This window comes from Centropristis striata, chromosome 22 (genome assembly GCF_030273125.1).
Source record: "Centropristis striata isolate RG_2023a ecotype Rhode Island chromosome 22, C.striata_1.0, whole genome shotgun sequence".
Classification (NCBI taxonomy): Eukaryota; Metazoa; Chordata; class Actinopteri; order Perciformes; family Serranidae; genus Centropristis; species Centropristis striata.
This window is the reverse complement of record NC_081538.1, coordinates 22,968,282-22,985,897: the sequence shown is the minus strand read 5'-3', so window position 1 is coordinate 22,985,897 and position 17,616 is coordinate 22,968,282. Positions and strand designations below refer to the sequence as shown.

At 41.7% G+C, this 17,616-nt stretch overlaps 1 protein-coding gene across 3 annotated transcripts in view; it reads left to right on the top strand.

The window, feature by feature from the left end:
• Positions 1 to 17,616, top strand: part of syt1a (synaptotagmin Ia) — a 228,361-nt gene that overhangs the window by 107,397 nt on the left and 103,348 nt on the right. For 2 of the 3 annotated variants that reach the window (XM_059326244.1, XM_059326242.1), the window contains exon 4: positions 7,024 to 7,108. The gene's annotated coding sequence lies outside the window, so the exon portion shown is untranslated. Of the gene's footprint in view, positions 1 to 6,997; positions 7,109 to 17,616 lie in introns of those variants that run through there. The other variant, XM_059326243.1, reaches the window with a different exon arrangement.

Below are 17,616 nucleotides of genomic sequence, written 5' to 3'. Positions count from 1 at the left end.
TGGTGTTTTCAAGATGTATCTGGGATTCACCAAAGTCACACAATAACATAAACAACCTATCCAACCGAGGCAGCAGCAGACCAGACACTCCTGTGTTCTGCAAGGTAAAATGACTGTTTTTGTCAAAGGAGTCTGGTTTTGAAGAGAGCATAGAACAGCTGCAGTTCCCCCAGCGTGAACTTAAAGAAGGCTGTCTGAAAGCATGGTTTAGATGTAAAATAAATATTCTTGCATTTGTCATACAACACCACTTCAATAAAAACTAAACTATCCCTTTAAGATCAGATTTAACATTCAGTTTTATTGCTTTTCTGCAATACATTTCCCAGAAGTCAGCTGTCTGTCAGGCATCACAGCCTTTTTCTGGCATCTTTTTTCCTTTTTTTGCAGTGGTGAAGTTTGACTTTTTGTGGGTGAAACTTTTTTACTTCTACTTTCCAAGGCACAAGTTCTATCAGTGCTAAAGCAAACTGCCTAGGTCTTCTTTTTATCACAAATAAACTGTCAGCCCCAGTATCTCGCACATATTCTCCCAGATACCACAGATACCAAATAAAGTGAGCATTAAATGGATTCTGCATCCATCTGAAGATGCACCATCTCTCTGAAGGTTTCCAATTTGCTGAGGAAATATTCTTTTCCAGCAGAAAATAGGATGTTTTAAACGGTGCAAAACTCCCTCTCTCTGTCCTTTAATGTAGTTGTTTTAACATATCCAGATAAGTGCTGCACCTTTAGAGCTCAGTGGCGTCCACACAGGGCGGTAATCTGCCCCCAGAGACCCAGTTCAGTCATTAGCGATTTATAGCTGGCTTCATTTTTCCTGTTCAGAGAGCCATTCATCTGAAAAACAACTCATGCAGTATATAGACTTCTTAGTGTTTACGCTGTTACTCAGAGAAAATGGCCCAAACTATTATTTATCCTGCAGCCAGTTTACTTGTGCAAGGGAGATAAGCTCAGAGGTGTTGGAGGTGTGCAATTTCCAGTCCCCCAGCTGTGATAGTGGAAGGCCTCGGCCGTGCTTGCATGTGTGTTTAGTCAACTTTGTTGGGATAGACAACAGACATTCCCCATCATAGGGCGGCCTGCACGGCTCAGCGGGGTCGCACTTCTTTCCCCGCTCATTAGAGTTGAACTTTAAGACTGCTGGGCCACAAATCTGCAGCGGCCACATCCCCTTACCCAGCGATCGATCCCCCCGTGGCCACACAACACAACACACACACACACACACACACACACACAGACACAGCCAGTGAACCAAAGCTTATGTACAGAGGAGCAAGCTGTGCAGTGTCCAGGCAGGGTGTTAGTTGGTAATCATTAACACAGACTCCCTGTTTGCTTTGCCTCTGTCCCGGCTAAATGTCTGCATGTGTGTGTTTGTGTGTGTGTGTGTGTGTGTGTGTGTGTGTGTGTGTGTGTGTGTGTTGTCAACAGAGCTGTGTGCCTCGCTGCTCTTTATCAGCATGTGCACTTTATTTACACGCTGGGTCTCTCCATAGACAGACACACACAGTACATACACATTTAACATCTGTTCACGCCCGCGGCCGCAGAACTCGCAGGGTAACAGTTTGCTGCAGACTTCCTGTTTGCTAGCAGCTCACAAATGAGTGTAGAATAGAAAAGTATTGTAGAGGAGAATATAGCTGCCGTTCACAGGACACATAATTAATCCAAAGACAACAACACTTCCAAGGTTTCCTGAGGAGAGGATTGATTGGATGCGATATGACCAATCCGTTTAGATGTATGCTATATTTACAATATTTTCACCACTTTATGTTGCCATGAGACAGCCCTGTGTAAGTTTACGTGGAGGGCAACTGAAGTTGTTATCTACAGGTGCATCTCAATAAATTAGAATGTCATAGAAAAGTTTATTTATGTCAGTAATTCGATTCAAAAAGTGGAAATAACACATTATATAGATGTATTACACACAGAATGAAACATTTCATGTCTTAATTGATTTAATTTATTCTAATTATAATCAGGGTTCGTACGGGTGCTTGAAATCCATTTAAATGTGTTTTCAAGGTTTAAAAAGTGCTTAGATTTTGGATAAAGTGCTTATAAATGTTTGACATTCTTGCTGTATTCTTGCAATCTGATCATCTATAGACTATAGATAATCACATGTTCAATGTAAAAAATAATGAGCAGCCTATCTGAAATGAAGACCGTTCCTCCTAAAAGTGTAATACCATCGCTGTTGGTATGGTTCAGTGAAATCTCCCCCTTTTGGTATGTAAGTACTCATCTAAAACATGCAACTTACAACAGGTGTAAGATACTGGAAAATCTTAAAAATGGACCTTGAACGTCCTTGAAAAATGCTTGAATTTGACCACTGCTAAAGTGTACGAACCCTGAATGAAACATTTCATGTCTTAATTTATTTAATTTCTTCTAATTATATAGCCTGGCTAACACCAGACCAAATCTCAAATGAGATTTGGTCTGGACTCCGTAGAGGAGGTGTGGTTTACGATCCTCCGGAGCCGTTTATTGGACGCTTAGAATGTCTATCAAAAGCGTCTGTAGGTAGCTCTTAGCCAATCAGATCAGTTATACCAGATGACGTAGTAGAGCAACAGAAATGGATGTTTGTTGTGTGTGTGTCTGTGAGAGAGTGTTGCTTGCTGCGTTGCTCCTCCAGTTCTCGCTTTCTGCAAGATTATTTATTTTCACGCTTTATTCCCCCTCATGTCATTCAGCCTCACACATCCACTGATTTTATGGGCAATAAACAAGCTGCTGCGGGTCTCTCGGCGGCTCCGCTGTCCTCCGGCTCGTAGCCAGATCACCGGTGGTGACCGATGGTCTCGCCGGCTCGGCGTTACGTAGCGCCGCTAGCCGGCGCTACCGGTGATCTGGCTATGAGCCGGGGGACAGCGGAGCCGCTGAGAGACCTTTCGCCTTTCAACTTTCGCTCTAAACTATTTAAAACACCGTCTACAGCTAAAGAGAGTTTCGCGTCTGCAGCAGCCATGTTGGATCCGGAAAACTACAAGCTTCCGTCTGCCGAGTAGTACGCGTCATCGTCTTGCCGTCCCTCCCCGCTCTGTGATTGGATCCCTAAAACAGGGCTAAGAAACCTCTCTGGTTGCCAGACCGTCTGGAGGTTCGAAATTAAATTTGAGCGCGCAAGGCAGTCTGGGTATACCCAGGCTACTAATTATAATGATTATGGCTTACATTTGATGAAGACCCAAAATTCACTGTCTCAAAATTGTATTAGTATTACAAAAGTATGTTTAAAAAGTATGTTTAATATGGAAATGTTGTCCTCTGAACAGTATGTCCATCTATATGCACTCAATACTTGGTTGAGGCTAATTGACTTGAAATACTGGAAATGGACTTTTCCATCATATTCTAATGTATTGAGATGCACCTGTATGCTCTCTTCAAAGCCACCAGCCTCCATTGACTAAAACAGTAATTATACCTTGCAGAACATGGGAGCTGCTAGTGTACTGGAACAACACTTCCAAGGTTTAATGTTACAGGCTGAATACTAGATTTGGGAAATTGTTTCTATTTTCATATTGTCTAATTGTGGTTCCTCTTTTTATCACAAATAAACTGTCAGCCACAGTTTCTCGCAAATATTCTCCCAGATGCCACAGATACCAAATAAAGTTAGACTCTAATGATTTCTGAATCCAAGATGCACCATCTCTCTGAAGGTTTCCAATTTGTTGAGGAAATTGTGGCAACTCGAGGAGTAGAAGACTGTGGGAAGAGTTACATCACTGCACGCCAGTGAACTGGACGACTACTGTCAAAACTTTGTATTTGGAGATATTTATGCAGGTCTGAAAAAATAGAATATTTAAGTTTTCTGCAAGTAATACAGTTAAAGGTTCAGTATGTGATTAGGCATTTATAAAGAGTGTAAACGTTCTATTCAAACTAAGGCTTCTTTTTAAAAGTCTGTGTGTCTGTGCTATCCTGTTCTGGTAAACACTATTATATTATCTTTAAAAATACAACCTGAATCATATCTATAATGTTACCCATTCTTACTGGGTGAAATTTTGGCAAGTAGGCACATGGAGAACAGGTTTACAGGGTGTTGTGTCCATGGAAGAGATGGAAAACAGGTCTGCAATCAAATTTTTTTTTAAAGTAGGAAAAAGTTAGGAAAAAACAGCTTATATCTAGCTTTGCCGCATGGCAAAGCAGATTAATTATATGCATCAATCACTCCACAAGACATTTACCACAATGGCACAAATAAAATAACACGATAATGACCAAAGCTCAGATACTTTGAAGGTACAAAGAAAGCATTAATCTGAATGCAGGCCTGTGCGAAAGCTCTAAGTCTGGAATTATGATTTTATCACAAACTGAAAGTTATTAAATAGTCTAAATCCAGAGGCGGAAATAGATTTAATTTAAGATATAAAAGTGTAAGTAAGTGTGAGAGAAGTTCATTTATTAAACAGTGAATATTTGTGCTCTATACCTTTATAAAGATAACAGGAGAAGCATGCAGAAGATTACACTTGTCAAGGCCGTCACCAGCATTTCTTCCATTTTATTACCGGTTAAACAGGTTTATTGCGAAGGTCTCTCCTTATCTGAAGTGAGGGTGTACAGAGAGGACAACACTGGGTCAAACAATTGGGATGCTGTAAAAAAATGGAATAAAACCAGAATGCAATGGTTTGCAAATCTTTTGTGACCTACATTCAACTGATTACAGTAGAAAGACAAGACATCCGATGCTCAAGCTGTGATTTTCTTTTTTCTTTTTGTGCATATTTACTAGAGGTGGGGAAAAAATCGATCCACCATAGAATTGCGAAGTTTTTGCGTGGCAATATTCGATTCGATTCATGGCCGCCAAGTATCGATATTTATCGTTCCGGCGGCGCGCCGTTTTTGCCCGTTTTTGAGGCTGTAGCGGGCTCACTTTTAGGAATATACTGGAGATACTGGTATCATATGAAATTAAAAGATCTTCGGAATATATAGGCACGTCAGGGTATCGTGTCGGGAAGTTGTGAAAATAACGCTGCAAATTTAGGCTATTTCTTAATGTTTTATGGTGATTTTCAAAGTGGTCATGTAACCTTTGTCATGCTATCTCAATGTAAACAGGCTCTCTGGGTTCCCACAAGTCTCTTCTCGACGTACATGGATGCCTCCCAATATAAAACTGTGAATTTTTTCTTATTTGACAACATTTATTATCCTTAACCGCTTATCTGCACTCGGGTCGTGGGGCTGGAGCCGATCCCAGCTGACATTGGGCGAGAGGCAGGGTTCACCCTGGACAGGTCGCCACACTATCGCAGGATTGACACATGACACATCGAGTCACCACTTAAAGTTGTTGCCGGAGTTGAACCGGCAACCCTCTTGCTGTGAGGTGAGAGTGCTAACCACTAGACAACCGTGTAGCTAAATCGCAATGGTAAATGGACATGATTATATAGCACTTTTATCCAAAGTGATTTACACTACAGACTGCGCTCATTCACCAGTTCACACACACATTCATGCTGGTGGCCGAGGCTATCCTACAACGGTGCCACCTGCCACCATTGGAAATTCATTCACACACCGATGAACGCAGCAATGGCGGGCCATTTGGGGTTCAGTATCTTGCCCAAGGATACCTTCCAGTCAGTGGGTGACCGCTCTACCAACTGAGCCACAGCTGCTGCACAATAATCACCATATTGTGAAATGCTTAAAATCGCAATAATATCGTATCCTGACTCAAGTATCCGGATAAAATCGCATCGTGGGGCCTCTGCTGATTCCCACCTCTAATATTTACCCTCACTCTGAATTTGATACATTTTGTTCTTACTTTACACATCGTCCCAACTTTTTGGGAATCTGGGTTGTAAAGCCCGGTGATATTTTGCAATATGAATAAATAACTGCTGTACACCACAATAAAGATATGACAGACCCACATATATATAACAGCTTCTTTCAAATGTTCCAATCAGTATTAATTAAATCAAATTGTTCCTGAGCTCATGATTGGCCTTAATTGATAGGTCTTGAACATGATAATCATCCAGCATACAAAGAGCCTGATTGGACGAGCTCCGGCCAATGGCGGTAGACCAAAGTACTTTTGCATTTCATGCCAGTAAACAAGCACCATTAAACATCCTCACATCCTGTGTGTGCTGCCCCTTTGGGTCCGTTCTGAGTGGTCAAATGAGACAGGACTGCTTGGCAGATTCTTGCCCCGGTCCACCTTTGCCTTTGCATCTGCTGCCCTCTCCCTGGGAGACCCGAGTGCCACATCTGGTCAGGGGGGCTGAGAGCCGGGGAGGGGACACCAGGCATTAGCATACACTTACTCTGGGAATGCCCTTGACTGGCTTTCTGAAGAATGGGACGTGAGCAGCATCAGATACTCCAGCGGGACCTGGGGAGAGACAGGAATAGGTGGAGTGAGACAGAGGGAATACAGAAGTGTGAATAAGCGGTTACGGCTCTTAAAAGGGAGTCAAAACTGTAATCATATACAGTATCAGTGCCTCGTTAGCATTATTCATCAATCACATTGTCTTTATCTAAGTATGAGAGAAAATATCGCTCCACAAAAACAAGAATAAGTTTGTTGATGTGTGTGTGGAGATGCTAATAGTACCTTCAATTGATATTTGTTTTCACAGAGCAGAAGGTGTGAGTGGGTGGGGGAAAATGTCAGAAAATAATGAGCGGAGAGATAGAGGGGATGTGTGTCTGACAGAAGAAGAGCAAGCGAGGGAGAGAGAAGCTGGGGGAGGGGGCTGGAGTAGGTGGGCGGGAAGAGAGGAGGAGAGTGTCACGGACGGAGAGAGAGAGAGAGAGATAGAGAGAGAGAGAAGGGAAGGAATTGCGAGCTGCGAGCTTGCCGGAGCTGTTGACTGGGTGTTCGAGTGTGTGATCGCGAGTGCTTCTTGAGCCGTTGTGTGAAAGAAAGAAAAAAAAAAAAGGGGACATTTCTTTTTGAGCCTTTTTTTTCTTTTTCTTCTTTTTCTTTTAAAGTGCCACATCGAAGCTCCCTCAGCAGAAAGCAAGAACTCCTTCCTGGGATTGTAAAGAGGACCCGGGGAAGACAGCGTGCTGCCAGGTAAGAGACAGAAAACAAAAACATAAGAGGAGGAGGAGAGCAGTGTGGATGGTGATAACATACAGGCAAATGGCATGAGAGCTCCTGTTTGTGCTGCTGCTGCTGCTTTTGAAATGAATACATGGCCATGCCTGGTTGAAACGGAGAGCTGGTTGTTTGATGTTTGCACATGTGTGTGTGTGTGTGTGTGTGTGTGGGAGCGTGTCGGCGGGCTCTGCTCTCCGGACGCTGTACTGTAATTGTGACTGGAAGAGTCAGGTCGTGTAGGGGAAGATGAGGAGGAGCAGATGTCAGGGCATGTCAGGTTTACAATGACAGGGAACAAACTTAATTTGGAAGATTAGATCAAATTTGGAGCATCTGGACATCTTTTCTGTCTCACTTTCTTGTTCTTTGTTCCCCCTCAAAAGCGTGGCGTTAAATACTCTCAAAAGAGATATTGGAGCTGCTGCACATATGATCGGTTTTTCTACAGTATCTGTGTTCTGTAACTGGTAACGAGATTTGTTTGGACCTGGCTGGATGTGGCTCCACAGCTGATGGGATCCCAGGGATGAGCAGACCCCCACGGAGGGTTATGACGAGCTCCTCTTGGGCTCAGCGTGGCAGCAGTGTAGTCCGAGGAGGCGCCTACAGAAAAGAGAGGGGAAAAAAACGTGCTGTATTGTATCTATAGTAGGATGGCGTGGCTTCCTAACCCTGGGCTTGCTTTCTTTGTCATTTAATGAGAAGTTCTACTGTAATCGAATCAATGCTCTGCCTTCCCTGCTGTTTGTCATTTCCCCTTTGTCATCCCTTATCTCTCCCTCTCTCTCATTATCCCAGATTCAACTAAATGAACTAGTCCGTCTCTCTTCCTTCCATTCCCTCCCTCCCTCCATTCACGCGTGCTGACGTACAGTACGACTATTAAGCGAAGACGGACGAGAGGGGGGGCCCAGGAGGCTGAACAAAAGCTCCTCTGTCCTTAATAACATTTGCACTTTTTTTCTTTTTTTTCTTCTCTCATTTGGAAACATGAAAGAGGTGAAGGTTTCGGTAGATTGTGGGGCTTCAAATGGCTCCTGTCTATTTGATTCCATTGTCTCGGAGCTGACACAAGCCATGAAAGCCAACACGCGGCGTCTGCGGCCGCTCCAGTCTTTTCAAACGCTGAGACTAATTCAGCTGGATTTCAGTTTCATTTTGACTTCATTTTTCCACCACCTTCCAAATCCTTTATTCTCCTGCAAGGTCCATTAAATCCTATTCACATGCGCTGCACCTTTTCTACGCCATGAAAAATGGATTTGTACATCCCATAGTGGACCTTAACAATCTGCTCTGCTCTCATATTGTTGCCATTGTTACTGTTAGATTTATATGTAAAACCTTGTTCGAGGACAATTGAAACCTTTTCTAATAAAATACTGCACCCACTGGCATTGTCATGTGAGCCAACAACTAGTGTGTGTAAAGCGTGTGTGTGTATGTGTGTGTGTGTATCCAGCTGTGAGATCTCCCATTGCATCAATAGTTAATGAGCGTCTCTAGCACTCATTCACACGGCCCATTCACACAGTGTTTTTGTTTATCTAACGGCTGGAGCGCTTTGAGTGACGCACTGTACTCTACTGTACTTTACTGTACCGTGGTGAGGTTTAAACAGCCTGAGCTGGATGAGGATACGGGCAATATGTTGACCTTCACACAACCTTGCAGCGTTCCAGTGGGTGTTTGGTGAGTTATTAAGGGGTGGCAGCATTTAAAAGTCATGACTTGTCTCATTAATCTTCCAGGAGAGGGAGCGAAACGTAAAAGCGTGCCACCTTTGATGTTAAATCTGTTCAATTAAGAGAAAAAACGTCTATATATATTTGTAAATCATGTTTTTGCTCTATCTGGTGTGTGTGAGAGTTCTGATCGGATCGCTCCACTCCATCCACGGACGGTTACTGTGTTCCTGCCCAGAGCGGCGGCAGGCAGCTCCTTTCGGTCCACTGGATGCAGCGCGCTCTCTCCGTGACTCATTGCCTCGTCCGCTGTGATTGGCTGGCTCTCCCTGCTCCGGGGAAAGACAGAGGACGGAGAGAGGGGTTTGGCCTCTCATGAGCAAAAGGGATCAGCCGTTCTTTTCACACAACATCCCCACTGGATGCACATTCACAATGTGTTGCGTTGGATGGTAAAACACAGGCATGAAGTTGGGGGGTAGAGAGGACAGGAGATGCTTTTGATTGCTGAAACACTGCACATCTTTCACACATTTGAGCAAAATTACTTTCCACTCAAAATAGGGCTGGGCAATATATCGTTATGAACAATATATCAATATATTTTTTATTTAATTTATTTCAGAAGAAGATTGGCCTATTTTATTTCATAGGCTATTTTTATTTAAGATATTGTTTTATTTAAATGTGCACTTTATGGAGCTTTGATTTAAAAAAAAAAAAAGGTACTCCTGTTGTTATACAGTATTTGTGTTCACTTAAATAAACGATTTCAATAAAACTACTTGTGACATGTCATATTTGGCTTTGACTTTGACTGAACATTTGCTCTCACTTTGCGATAAAAATATCGGTATTTATATTGTATATTGATATTCAACCTAAATATATCAGGATATGACTTTTGGTCCATATTGCCCAGCCCTACTCTTTGCACTTCACACATTTGAGCAAAATTACTTTCCACTCGAAACAGGCGATATTTCATCAAGGCTGTGGTATTTCTCAACCACAGTCATGTTTTATATCCATCTAAAGGGATGTGTTGGAGCCTCCGGCACCGCCATCTCTTTGTAGATGATGCTGCCACATGTGACAGCTCTGAAGCAAACAGGGCGTGGAGCTCCCTGCCTGCTGAGACTCTGGCTTGTTTGCCTCTTACAGCTGAGGCAAAGTCCAAGCTGCTCCACCCAGTAACCCAGCCAGCGGAAAAAATAAAAAAAAACTGCTCCTCTCTGTGGGCAGAGAGCGCTCAGCTCCATGGATCCAGAACCATGGACAGCGCCCCTGTGCAGAGGCAGAGAGGTGGACACAGTGACTTTTCAGCACCACCTCTTGTGGACAGCACCAGCAGCCCCAACCAGAAGTGGAGAAAATTACAGCAAATATAACGAGACACACTCAAAGCAGATACATGATGCAGGATATTGCTTTGTTTGTAAAGATTATTCATATGGTGATTAGATAATATTCGGCAGGGACTGACAGGTTTTACATTTTGGTTTGCAGAAGGCACTGTAGCTGAGGAGCAGGCACAGCAGTGTTTGAATATTTATTAGCTTTAATCTGTTTGTGTTTACCAATCAACACTGACTGTCGGTTGAGTCCACAGGCCTCAGAGCCCTGTACGTAAACCAGGTAGCCACAAACACTTACCAAATTGGTGAAGCTTACAAACTGGGTGTTTGCTTCTTTCCCACAATGCATGTAGTTCACTGGAGCGGGACATCTTTGTTTGCTTGTAGTCAGGGACTAATGAGTCACTTTGTCTGTAGCTTTATGTGCTTTTTATACTCTGTAGACCTAAAGGAGAGATAAACACGATTGTTAAAGCAGCTTAAATTAGATTTTATGAAAGACATTCTTTTTTTTGTTTGATTTGGTTTATTTACAATATTCTAATGTATTTATAACAAGTGTGAAGTCGTAATAGTTGCACTCACATGTTCATCCATCAACACACACAAACACATTTACAAGCATTATATTATGGGCTATTCCCAGTGTCAATCCCAATTGGCGGTTGGCTTGAACAGCTAATCAGCTGTCCTTTGACTAATCATTCTGTCTGAGAATCCATTTGTTTTTTTGCCTTTTGTGAAATAGGCCACGCTGGCTTTTAACTAAGTGGCCTGAACACAAAAAAACATCATCACAATCACACTTGACTTCCAGGCCAATTTCAGCCTCCGCGGGCAAAAAGGTTAATGGTCAGATTAAGCTGTAGAAAGAAAAAGTAACATATCTACAATGCCGTATTAGGGTAGTATTTTGAGAAATAAATTGCAAATTTATTAAAGTGGAAAATCTGCAAGAAAATAGTCAGTGTTTTTTGAGGTTCTTTGACAAATACAAAAAACTATTTTTCCAACTTTTTTCACAGAAATCTGCTACTCTTTTCTTGTAGATTTGCCACTTTTTTCTCATGAATCTGCAACTTTTTTCTTGCAACTTTCCCACTTTTAATCTCGTAAATCTGCGACTTTTGACTCGAAAATTTGCCATTTTAAATCTCGTAAATCTGCAACTTTTTTCTGAAAATATTACCCCCCCATATTTATTTATTTTGTAATATTTGGCCCTAATATGCCGTCGTACGTATCAGACTTAAACAGGGAAAAAAACCTGGACTCATTTCCACTGTTGTTCCTAATGTTTGAGACAGAAGCAAGTATTTATAATATATCTAAATATAGATAGTAAGAAATTACTAGAGAAGTAAATGATTTAAACACACAGACTCAACCACTTTTCTGGGAAAGCAGACAAAACCACCAACAAGTGTTATGACATACTGTATTCCAAGATGCAAATATCCAAGTCAACTTTGAGTTCGCACCATATTTGTGGTCAGGAATAAATCACAAAATCATTTGAATGTAGACTTCCATGATTAAAACAGAGACACATATTTGCACTATTCCTGTAGCTGTCCAACTGTTAATGTGTAGGAAACCAACTTATTTTAGTCTATGGATTGGATTATTATGTGAATGTAGAATATAAGAATCACTTCAGTTGGCCACCAATCTTTATCAGCCAATACTTGTCCAAGATAGCTTGATTGATCTCTTCTATAAATGCTGATAAATTGTTATTTAATGGCAGTTATATTGGATGATAGAGCAGAGAGGCTGATTTCCATTTTCCCAGTAATATTGCCAATAAATAAATAGCGCTACACGATAAATAGAAGGCTTCAAATGGACCTCATCATCAGTGATCAGGGCCAGCTGATACTGCTTGGTAACAATTAAAAATGCTCCAAAAATCCGGATTGGAGCACTTTTAATATGATATTAGGCGTCTAGACTGTGACCTCGGATTGATTCCCCAAAAGCAGACGTGGTAGTTTGTTAGATTTGATCAAAAAACGATTCGATTTTTAAACTAAAAAAATGCCCTTGGGCTCTCCCACTCTAGATTCCACAGTTGATGACATTGCAGATTGGCATATTTCTTCTTTTGTTGCTTCCACAAAGATCACGACCACGAATCCTTCACTCTGCCCTGCTCAGCATTAGAGCATCATACCAAAGCCCTCCCTCCCATAGCAACATGCTTCATTTCACACTCCGAATCAGTGTGATTCATCTGCTTTGGCTGTAATAAATGGAATGTATATGTCAGTTATGGCTCGGCCGATCCATTTTATTGATTTTAATGCATGGTTTTACTATGTGCGTACGTGCAATGCATTTCAAAATCACAGCCCAATGATTCAGATTTGTTATATAATTAAACTTGTCAATATTTTTTAAAATAACTAGAGCTGTGTGCAGCTGGTTGCAAATCACCCTGTTTCATAAATTAATTAGATGTATCTTACATCTTGTGTGTGATAACGGTTTACACAGCAAGGGGGTGCGAAATCAGACGTGAAAACGTGTTATTTCTGTAAGGGCTGTTAGATGAAAGCTCCCTGTAGTCGTGCTCTCTGATCTTTGGTGATGGCGTTCGCAGGAAATGTAGGATGTAGCCACTCGTCGCTGCATTGATACACTGAGAGAAGCTGGAAAGATGAGAGCCTCTTGTGTTCGTGCATTTGCCCTCGTACATGCACACACACGTCCACACAAATATGCAAACACGGGCTCAGCATGACATTGATTTTGTGCCTCGCTGCATGTCCTCGAAGTACAGAGGATCTCCAGCCCCCGCCGCACCCCGACAGAAACAATAAAAGATGCACAAGTCTTGCCCTAAGGCTCCTGTTATCACCAGTGGACAGCAAACCACCTGTCACTCCTCTTTCTCTCTCTCCCTTTCCTCTGAACCCCATACACATGTCCTCTAATTGAGATGGCTAATAACTAAGCAGGGTCATTTGTATATGTATGCATTAGCATAATTGAATAGGCATGAGTTAAGTGTTTTCCACTGGTGTGTTAATAACACGGTCCGGAAAAAGAGGCTGTTCGGCCCCGACGCTGTCATGAACTGGGAGGCATCCATCCCATCAGCCCCCTCCCCTCTGCCCCGCCTCGTAGCTTGTCAGTGCAAGAAAATAAGGTGTGGTCATGTCCTTGTCCTTGGCCGGCTTTTAGCTAAGTGGCCTGAATACGCAAAAATACACCTTCATAATCATGCTTGACCTCCAAGCCAAGTCCAGCCTCCTTGGGCAAAAAGGTCAACGGTCAGATTGAGCTGTAGAGAGAAGAAGTAACGTATCTACGATGGCGTGTTAGAGCCAAAAAAAATAATACAGACCCGGGGAGGGGGGGTAATATTTCGAGAAAAAAGTCGCAAATTTATGAGATTAAAGTGGCAAATCTACAGGAAAAAAAAGTCACAGATTTATGAGGTTAATAGTGGCAAATCTGCAAGAAAAACGTCAGTGGTTGAGGTTCCTTGACAAATACAAACACTATTTTTCTTTTTTTCTCGTGAATCTGCTTCTTTTTTCTTGTTGATTTGCCACTTTTTTTCTCATAAATCTGCGACTTTTTTCTTGCAAATTTGCAACTTTTGTTCTTGCAAATCTGTGACTTTTTTCTCATAGATTTGCCACTTTAAATCTTGGAAGTCTGCAACTTTTTTCTCTAGCAAATTTGCCACTTTAAATCTTGTAAATCTGTGACTTTTTTCTCACAAATTTGTCACTTTAAATCTTGTAAAACTGTGACTTTTTTCTCACAAATGTGTCACTTTTAATCTTGTAAATCTGTGACTTTTTTCTCGCAGATTTGCCACTTAAAGTCTTGTAAATCTGCAATTTTTGTTTCACAAATTTGCCACTTTAAGTCTTGTAAATTTGCGACTTTTTCCTCAAAATATTACCTCCATCCCCCGGGTCCTTATTATTATTTTTGGTGCGTTAATACGTTCAGGAAAAAGAGGCTGTTCAGCCCCGACGCTGACATGAACCGGGAGGCATCCACCCGTTCAGTCCCCTCCCCTCTGCCCTGCCTCGTAACCTGCCAGTGCAAGAAAATAAGGTGTGGTCATGTCCTTGTTTCTGTAAGAACCAGAGCTTAAAAACTGGGGACTGGCCCAGTGTGATCAGGTCAGACAGCATTCAGACTACCGACCACTAGAAGTTAATTTTCTTGTGTCCAGCAGACATTTCTGGTGAGACTTCACACATGTTCCTTTCCCCTCTGACCTGACAACAGAGGCCACTGCCTCCACTCTGAAAGGTTGTCGGCTCCTCTTCGAGCAAACACTCCCATCAATAAACTCTGCTTCTAGCCTTGATGTTGGGCAACAGAAACACTGATGGCAGGAGGTGGGGCACATGAAGAGAGGGTTGATGTGAATTGGGCTTAAAGTGAAGAAACGGATGAAGAAGGCAGGGCGGCGTTGGGGATGGAGTGAGGATATATTTTCCATCTCGGTACGCTGCAGCTGTCGTCCTTGTCACAGCGCTGTGTAAATCAGTGTGCTGTCTGCTGCGATCTGAGCGGAAAAGAAGAGCTACTTTTTATCACTACATCGCCGACTCCACAGAAGGCTGCATATTCACCGGAGACCTCTATTCACAGAGAAGGAAAGGGGGAAAAGCTGACAGCACCGAGAAAGTGCGACATCTTTCAGCACAGGTTACTGAAAGGTGAAAGGAAACTTGAGAGTAGCGTACCTCAAACATTTAATCGTTGCATAGCAACAACCTACTGATTTCAACAGTTGAAGAATCAGGCAAAGCATTGTGTTGTGTTCGACAGAATATGAGACAAAGAAAAAAATTAGAAGAAACCTTTTCTTAGAACTGTGCATAATATCATCAGTCTCATTGTGTTTCATGATCAGATAATATTGACACAATCAGTATCATATCTCCAATTATAACTCATCCAGTCCTTTGCTCTGCATCACCTGGATTATGTTTGTTAGCTTTGAAATCTGTGATGGAAAAGTTTAAGCCTTCAACCCTATCAAAACTCATATTTAAAAAGCGACTGTCCTATGATTTTCTGGATTGGAAAGATGATCGTGAGAAAAGACCCTGAATTTTGATATAATCAGAGCAAAATTTTGGACAGAGTTAACCCATTAGGCTATGCTTCCTAAATCAAACCAATGCAAGGATGAGACATTGTCAGTTTTCCAACTGGTCCGCTTTGCATTCACAAAGGCAAAACGTAAGTGGACCAGAGATTGTAATTGTAAATCATCCAGTGGATTATTGGAAGATTGGATTATTTATGTAATTTGATTATTGATCATAAAGTCACAACATCCTCTGCAATAGTCGAGGAACCGTGACTATTGGACGATGAGCTGGTGCATGCTGCTAGCGGGTTTCTGTTCCCTTCCTTCCTTACGAGTCAACAACATTTAATGGACACTTGGCTCTTGAGTTAAGGATCCTAGTGAGGCTGTTAAACCACACAAATTTGACAACATCTTTCTTAAATCTGCATTATTTTTCATCGTTAGCAGAGGGCAACTCCTAAATTGAATTGTATTGAAGTCTACGAGAAAATTACTTGAAAACTCACTTGATTTATTACCTTTGTTTACCTTTATATGAGTTTATGGTCTTAACCACAAGCTTCATGTCTTCTTCAATACAACATGATGTTCATTTTGTCAATTATGGTCCCATTTAGAGTAAAATAGAGGATAAAGTAGGTTATGCTTTACCTAGGCATTGGAGAGTTGCCATCACTAGGCCTGTCACTATAATGACCATATTGCCCTATCATTTGATATTTAAACTGGACACAATAGTTTTTTCTGGATTAATAATTGTTGTTTACATGTGTGTTTGTTTCGCTTACAGACTGCACTGCCTCTTAAAGGAGTCACACAACTCTTATAGTGACTTTTTGTCCTTTTTAGAAAGTCTACAAATGTTTGACAGGCAGTAGGAATTGCCAAAAAAAACTCCCAAACAGCTGTTTATGTATTATTTATAATGTATAATAATATATTTTTTTTTATCTCAGTGCAATTTCTGTTAACAGAGCCTGAGAGTCTATTTGATTTGTTTTGATTGTAGTTTATTTATTTATGTTGTATTTATCTAGGATATTTTAATATTTCTTTTCCACATTTCAATTCCAATGTTTAATGTTCTTGGAATTTAAAAGTTCCATGCTGTGGAAAAGAATGTACTCAAGGATGCTATCGTTTATCGTGATAGTTTCTGGGAAAATGTATCGTCCTAAAAAATGTGTTATTGTGACAGGCTTAGCCATCACAGTGTTTTCGTCTTATTTTGGTTGTCTAAAAACGTCTTGTCCATTGCTTGCTTGTACTAAAAGACACTCAAAAGAGTTTGAAGTTTGAGCCTTTTTTTTTGCACCTTGCTAACTGAACTATTTATCTGTACCCTCCTGCCAAATACGGTCACTTCTTGCTCCAAAAAAAACAAGATGGCAATGGCCAAAAAGCCAAACTGAAGCCTTTAAAATGGTAGCCTATCAACAAGTTGCTTAACACAGGGTGGCTATGTCGAGTTCTTATATAAGTCCTTGGGAGACCACTGACCCTGTCCCATCAGGCTCTTGTTACTGCCTAGAGTACTTATCTGCTAACTGACATTCCTTCTTAGTGAAGGAAAACCACTTTAAGACTTATCTCACCTCCTCTTCTGTGGGTTACTGTTGATCAAAGTCTTTAGTTTTCACACTGCCATCCAATGATCAACAAGGTCAAAACACAGCCTTTGTCTTTGTGCAGGAAGTGTTTTCTAAAAAATTGGATTTCCACCAGCTCCCTTCTTCTATTTACCAGGGTCAGCGGTGTCACGGTGCCTCTGAAACCTTCCAGTCGATCCCGGTTTACTGCAATTAAAGGATCCATCATGTTAAAAGGCTGTCACAGGAAGGAAAAAGCCATGAGGTTATCTTCAAATCAGGCATTTTCTCTAAACTCTGTCCTTTGACGTGAGAGCAGGCTTTGGTAAATGGAGGGTAATCACTGATCTTAGATGTCCACTTGGGAGTATATTATCAGATAAACCATCGAGGAGGTCCACTATGGGTGAAACAGATCCCATTACAGATGTGTCTCACAGGGTCACGGTGAATGCACAGCCACGCAAATGAGTGGCGCATTCATGTGCAAAAATTGTGATTTATGTTGTCATGATTGCGAGGCTGAGGGAGAAAGAAGCAGCAGATACATTTCAGAGCTTTTCAAGTTTCTTCCTCTTCCCGCTGAGTGCAGAGAACAAGTACAGAGAGGCAATTGGGTCATGCAAAGGGCTTCTGTGTGAGCGTAAATTCACCTTTTTTTCCCCCCTGCATTTTGGCGAGGACTTGCAGAGAAGCCAGGATTGAAAAGCCTGGTAAAAATGCAATCAGTGCCTTTGCATTTCCTTTGGCGAGTCGCCTCCCCTATCCCCAA